Source organism: Mauremys reevesii, linkage group 1 (assembly GCF_016161935.1).
Source record: "Mauremys reevesii isolate NIE-2019 linkage group 1, ASM1616193v1, whole genome shotgun sequence".
In the NCBI taxonomy this organism is placed as follows: domain Eukaryota; kingdom Metazoa; phylum Chordata; order Testudines; family Geoemydidae; genus Mauremys; species Mauremys reevesii.
This window is the reverse complement of record NC_052623.1, coordinates 126799319-126807190: the sequence shown is the minus strand read 5'-3', so window position 1 is coordinate 126807190 and position 7872 is coordinate 126799319.

The following is a 7872-nucleotide window of genomic DNA, read 5'->3' as shown; positions in this document are numbered from 1 at the left end:
ACTAATTACAGGGAATATTTCTCTAAACTTCTCTCTGGAACAGAAGATTCAGTTACCAACAATGGACTAAGCTTTAGCTACTCCCCACAGCACACATTTATTCTGACAACAGCCTGTACAACTTGCTTTTTTCTTAAAGCCACAGTGCTTGATTCCTGAGTTCTGTACAATACAGATCACAAGGAAAAAGAAGAGGGGGGGAAAAGGCATCTATTAAAGGGAATGGCTCAGCTCAAGGTACCAGTCTGCTAATGTGTCCCAAATGCCTGTTTCAAAGAGAATCACAAAGTACTTTGTTGAACTGTACAAGATACTGTGACAAAGAATTCAAGGATGTTTGGTTCTTTCTATGCATGCTTAACTCCGATTAATGTAAATGGGAGTTTCATGAGCATAGGGAAAGAAGTTGTACAGGCTCTCATATTAGCTGGCACACCATGAATTAGTTGCTAATGTGCTGTGTCGTTTCACTCTGGATATAAGCTAGTATGGGTAGCAATTTAATTGAGCTGCTGAAGTTAATGCCATTTTTTGGCATCACATAACAGAGTTTGTTGTGGGGTCACATACATGCATCTAAGAGGTCATATACTAGCAAATTTCAGGAAATCATAGACGTGCATATTATTAGACTGAATTGCTGTCTGGCTCCAATATCTGAAATATGTAACCAACTCTTAACCCTACACTTCAGCCCACCCTGATGCATTTAAATCACAAAACATACAATTCTTAAAAAATAGAATATTAAGAATGCATGACAAAATCTATACAGAAATACTTGGATAGATCTGTAATATCGATTTTACTGACATAGAATTGCAAATCCCAGGCATTCAGAAATCATGAATCAGGCCGCCCCCAAAATTATGAGATTGACTTAAAAATCTTGATTTTAAAAAGTTATAAATTTGGGTTTCTTTTTATTTGCCTTCTGATTTTTGGAGATTCACATTTAAACTTTTCTCTGCAACAAGGTGGGCTAGAAACTTACTTGTTGTTATATTTTCATAATCACAGGTGCTGGGGTATTTAAGAAAAACACAAAATATTATGAGACTCGTGATAAATGTGTGAGTCTTGGCAACACTGCAAGACATACACTTAAGAGTTGTATGGTCTTTTATTCCTTTCTAGAAGTAATTTTTACAACTAAAAAGATGTTAATGAAAGGAAAGAAACATGGTTCTCTATGCCCAGAATCTTTTCAAAATTTTAACTTTTCCCTAGTAAGAATGGAAACAAATGTACTTATTCCTGAAGGCTTTTATGGATACTAGAACTGAACTGGTATTTTCTAATGATAAAGACATGAGGGAGCTCCTTACAAAAATCAAAAAAGCAGTAAATATGGTGTGCATTACTGTTCTAATTTGCCCACAGATTTAAAAATAATTAACCTTTTAGTTACTGGATTAAAATATAGTGAGATGCCCAGATCCAGCAAACTAAAACTGGAATAAAGCAATAGTGAATTAGGCCCCACTGTGCATAAGGACCTGTTCCTGCAGCATTATAGTGACTGGAAATTCTGCTACTGATAAGAGCAGAAGTGAGTCCTAACTGCAGTTCTAAAATATTATTCAATAGATTACAAACAAATCAAAGTAAAATGCAGGGATATATGTGAATTTTTAGATATGTGTTTTGCACAACATCTTAATTCAACAACTAATTTAGTTAATTATTGTCAAATGTATGGGTTAATTAGAACACCATTAGCCAAGATAACATGGAGTTTTACTTCACAGTTGTCACTTAGTACACTTATAATACATTACAGTAGACTCCACAAACAAAAGAAATTATTTCAGAACCAGTTAAAGCTGCTAACTAAAAAAATATACTTGCCTGTCACGTCCTTTGCAAAACCCAAGCACTGAAATTCAAGAAAATTAGTAAAGAAATTATAATTACACTTCTCACGTAATAAATATATTATTCTTATCAAGTGCAAAGAAATGCATGTTCTGTCACAACAACACAACTCCATCTCTAGCTTCCTCTGCTGGGTCCTGGCCATGTACATGGAGCTGCTGGGGTCCTGGTCCTGGAGTGGCTCGTGTGTTTTGGGGTAGATGAACTGGCTGGCAGACCTGATTGCTGTACGTTAGCTTCTCCTCTCATGTATAATGGTCACATCCGTGTGAGAGGAGAATTTGGCTCAATGACACTCAACCTGGGGAATGAATAGATTTCCACTCCCACGTCCCATTAGTGTCCTCACATACATCTTGCTAAACACGACTCCCGAGATTGTGTTTTGAGCAGTTTTCCATATGCTTCATATGTCCTGGATACACTGTTAGAGAAAACCTTTATATATAGCATTAGAACTCTGTAAACCCAGGATCAGAAGTTCAGGGTGACTTAATGGGGAACCAGCCTTTCATACTTGGATTGCTGTAAACATGGTCCAAGCCAAAGCCCTAAGGGAAACAATCCTCTAGATATTAATTAAGCAAAATGTACAATTGCTCAATTTTCTTGCTCCAGAGTGATATAAAAATTTAATTAATCTAAAACTGTAATGGCAAACAACTGCTCAACTGCTTTTCCTGTTTGGTGAATAGTGCACCTGCTCTTACAGTAACTACATTTTATATTACTTTTTTTTCCCCGTTCTGAAATGTAAATACTTCCATACAGCAACAACCACTAATGTAAAGGGACAGCCTGTGATGATGTCTCAGTCAATAAACACACAATGTGATAAAGAGGGAGTAAAAACATATTCATGGACAAAAAATATTTTAAAATAATGTCTAAATCCATGACACAAGTTGACAGGCAGCAAAGCAATTCATAATTAAACCCAGCACTACACCCTGCCTGGTGCTGCAAGAATTGCTGATCTGGAAGTGATTATACAGACTCTATTTTCTGCAATATCTAGTCACAAAGTGAAGGCATAACCACAAATGTTGAGCCTTAACTCTGAATTTCATGCTTTCCCTAGTTTGTGTACTGGCTGCGGAATGTGTACACTAAGTCAGCATTGTTGAAATTTTTTGTCTGCATATGATGCTACTTTTGGAGGCCATATGATATCTAGCTCATCATTCTAGCTCTATTTTTGGTAGGCAGCTGCAAGAAAGGCTGAAGTGTCATGGTTGGGTGGTGTGGGTCCGTAGTATAAGAGAGTCCCAGCCTGTTAACATTTTCTTAGCCTTTCCCCTCAGCCTAGCATACAAGAGGATGCATGAAGCCCCAGCAGTCAGTGTTCTAGATCCACACACAAAATTACAGTACTTCATGGCTTTCAGCACTAGCACTTCTTTTTTGAATAGCAGAAAGTTGGATTTTCTCCCATTGATCAGACAGATATCTCTACATTTTACTGTATTATCATAGAATCGTAGGACTGGAAGGGACCTTGAGAGGTCATCTAGTCCAGTCCCCTGCACTCATGGCAGGACTAAGTATTATCTAGACTATCCCTGGCAGGTGTTTCACTAACCTGCTCTTAAAAACCTCCAATGACAGAGATTCCATAACCTTCCTAGGCAATTTATTCCAGTGTTTAACCACCCTGACAGTTAGGACATTTTTTGTCATGTCCAACCTATACCACCCTTGCTGCAATTTAAGCCCATTGCTTCTTGTCCTATCCTCAAAGGTTAAGGGGAACAATTTTTCTCCCTCCTCTTTGTAACAATCTCTTATGTACTTGAAAACAGTTATGTCCCCTCTCAGTCTTCTCTTCTCCAGACTAAACAAACCCAGGTTTTTTTTTCAATCTTCCCTCATAGGTCATGTTTTCTAGACTTTTAACCATTTTTGTTGCTCTTCTCTGGACTTCCTCCAATCTGTCCACATCTTTCCTAAAATGTGGCACCCAGAACTGGGCACAATATTCTAGTTGAGGCCTAATCAGGTCAGAGTACAGCAGATGAATTACTTCTCATGTCTTGCTTACAGCACTCCTGCTAATACATCCCAGAATTATGTTTGATTTTTTTTCTGCAACAGTGTTACACTGTTAACTCATGTTGAGATTATGATCCACTATGACCCCCCTGTCCCTTTCTGCTGATCCCTTTCCACAATCCTTTGATTGTGTCATATGACCAAGTCATAAAAGCAACAGCAAGTTTTGAGACACAAACAGATTAGTAGCTATGGCCAAAATCGTTGAATGTAAGCACTTAAATAAAAGTGACCTGATTGTTAGAGATGCTGAGAACACCTACCTCCAACTGAACTAAGTAGGAGCTGCAAGTCATCAGCAACTTTTAAAATGAGGCCAATATTTATTTCTTAGGTGCTGAAATATAGGTTTTACACCTAACTTTAGGTACATAAATTTGAAAATGGTGGTCTGTGTCAGCAACAGCCATATTAGAAGCCTGACACAAAAGTAGCTCTTTTCTTTTAAAACTACATCCTAATACAGTTTTACAGTTTTCCTCCACACATGTTCAGTTTTAAAGTTCCAGTATACGGATTCATAAAGATTCTTCACAGGGAGTTGTGCCTGGATCTAAAAAGTAGGTATTTCACTTCACCATACGTGCAATCTATGGCAAAATGGCAACTCTACATTCAGGAAAGAAAGATGGAAAAGTAAGCGCGAAAAGCTGTTTTGGAAGTGGTACTACTATAATCTATAGGCTAGCTATGAAATACTTAGAATTTACTGCGACAAAACTCCCACTTAAGTTAATGGGAGTTTTGCCTGAGTACTCAAGACTGCATGATTTAGGGCTTATACAATACACTGGAAGTTTATAGGTCTATATCCACTGGAAACATCCCATTACCTACCATTGGCATTTAGGACCCACTGTGTTTATGGCAATAATCTTCCCTTGCTGTCCACAGATATTTACTATGCTGACATACATGCATAAAGAAATCAGAAATGAAAAAAGTCAGCACTCATCAGTTCTAACTGTTGATTGAGGACACTGACTTTATAGTGTAGATGGAGTTCTGGAAAGTGACAGAAAAAGCTGAAGGCATTTTAGGATGAAAGTGGTATTTGGAGCTGCTTTACATATATCATATGTTCTATATACATAATCTGAAAATGATGTTACCAAACAATATTGGTAAACTATGCTCTATGGTTTTAAAGAGCAAAAATGAAATGCTAGCCACTTTATTTTGTTTTAATGCAGCTTCTTATTGTTAGATTTAGTATTGGAGTCAAAGATTTCACAAAATTGCCCTTCTAAAATATTATATTTGAAGTAGGGCAGGGGTTCTTAAACTGGGGGTCGGGATCCCTCAGGGGGTAGCGAAGTATTACATGGGGGGTCATGAGGTGCCAGCCTCCACCCCAAACTCTGCTTCGCCTCCAGCATTTATAATAGTGTTAAATATATTAAAAAGTGTTTTTAATTTATAAGGAGGGGGGGTCAGAAGCTCTTAGCTGGAAGGGCAAAGAGGTGCAAAGGGGTGCATTTTACAGCTTTTTCTAAAATTGGACAAGTATGGGCTCACATTTATAGAAGCAAGTTCCAGGGACAGAGACACCCTATTGAAGGAGACCTGATTCAGCTTCTGCAAGTTCTTTCCTTGGACCAACTTGCCAAAGTATTACTGCCAATTGCAGTACCAGCTGATGATCTTGCCCCGAGTACTACCTGCTTGAAGACATAGAGGGTCTGATTCCCATCTCACCGAAAGCAATGTAAATCTTTACAAATTCTATTAAAGTCAATGGAGTTACTTTGAATTTACACTAACATGCATAGACAAGACTTAGACCCTGTGTATTATTCACAGATGTTTTATTTCTTTTCTCTGATTTCTCCGTCTGCTCCCAGTGGGAGATCTCATTGCCAGTGTCAACAAAGGGCATCATTTCTATGCACATGATATCCAACTTTACAACTCACTCCACTTGCTCTCTGATCCCTCTATTGCCACCTGTTGTCACTCTGTCAATCAACAGATGGCTACACCATCACTAAGGAATGCTTCAAAGACATTCAAAATGTTTTAAGAGTCCTCTTTGTTCCATGTCTCTGACTCTTCTATCACTCTTCTTAATTCAGACCTGTACTCCTAGGGCCAGAAATCGTGTAATCTGTGACAAACTTTTTTGTCTTCCCTCATCCTCCATATTGAAGTCTGTCCTTCACTACCTCCAGAACATTCACAGATTTTTCCTTACTTCAGATTCTGCTTTGCATATGTTATGCTCAATGCCTTAATCACTTCCCATCTTGGATAATGCAGTTCAATACATTTTAGTCTTCATAAAATCCTACTCTCCTAACTTTACAGTCCAATATGCAGGAACCAGAATACTATCCTACTTGAGAAAGTGGGGGCCCCTCAACCTATCCTTCATCAATTTACAGGCTTTCTTAACATCTCTGAATCCAATTTTAAAAACTGTGTAAAAATATGAAAGTATTTTACAGGAATGGTTCAAAAAACTCAAAAACAATGACAATAGCACCATTGTTTTGGGTAGAAGGCTAGTATTTTTAATACAGGAATAGCTTTCCTGAATTTGTTGACCTTTGGTTTTTTACCAGATTCTCTCTCAGAGCTTATATGAATCTTCTCCTTTGCTCATCCAATCTTAGCTTCCTCTTATCTATTGCCTCTTTCCTTCACTCTTAACAGGTGGAGGAGCAATCCCACTTTTTAACTTCTCCTAGATTCACCTAATCTTAAAAGTCAGGGTATGTCTACACTGCAATAAAACACCTGCAGCTGGCCTGTGTCAGCTAACTCAGGCTTGCAGAAGTCAGGCTGCAGGCCTATAAAATTGTGATGTAGATGTCTGAGCTTGTGCTGGAGCCTCGGCTCTGGGATGCTCCCCACCTGTGGGATCCTAGAGCCCAGGCTCCAGCCCAAGCCCAATGTCTTCACTGCAATTTTACAGCCCTGCAACCTGAGTCAGCTGAGATGGGCCAGCCGTTGGTGTTTTATGGCAGTGTAGACACACTCTCTATTCCTTCCTTCTGAACTACTTCTTTGTTGCTGCTTCATGTATATGATAAAGTGGGGAAAGAACATCTCCAATGCTGCCCCAGTCCTGGAACTCTGACACTTCAAAGACTGCCATTCCACCACTACACAGAAAATGCCAAAGGAAGCCAATAGCAAATAGATTAAATTTAGCTAAATCCTTTCTTTCACTTCACTGTGATAAGTGGATGATATATATATATGAAAGGAGGTGAAATCATATCAGAAGAGAGGGTGGGGGAATCTGGATACAAATACAGGGGGCCTGCAGCTGTACTGAGCGAATGCCAATAGGTGAGTGAAAAGTTGTGTGTGCGCAAGGGTATGAGCACATGTCCCTCTTAAACCCCCTCAACCCCACAAGCCTATCCAGAAAGTCCCAGAGGTTTATTTGTGAAATTTATACAAAGTATAAAACCACACAGGTTTTGAGGCTAGAGAGAAAGATAAACAATGAAGTGAACTATATGGCAGGGAGTGGATCTCTGTGAGAAGTTCCTAATAGAGAGATTGTCTATCATCTACCTTTACATTCACCATTGCCGGGCTTCACCTCCTCTCCCATTTGCTATCACATAAGCCACCTTTCCTCCCATTTGCAACCCCACCATAGCATTCTTATGGCAACTACAGCAATTGCTTACATAGAAACGCAATCGGAAAATATTTAATGTATTTTTAGCTCTCTTTTAATGGAACATAACAGCTGGAAACAAGAAGAGCCAGCATCACGTGATTAGTCAGCTCTCTTCAGAATACCAGCAAGTACTCTGTGGACCATGAACCACAGATTGACAACTATTGCCAGGAGAGTTGCCATCCTTAAGGGTTTGGGGTGGGGGTGGGAAAGGGCCTAGGAGTGTCATAGGAACATGGTGGCAAATGGCACTGAGACATGCAGCAGCTCCTTGCGTTGCGCCTACTTCCTTGCAGTGCCAA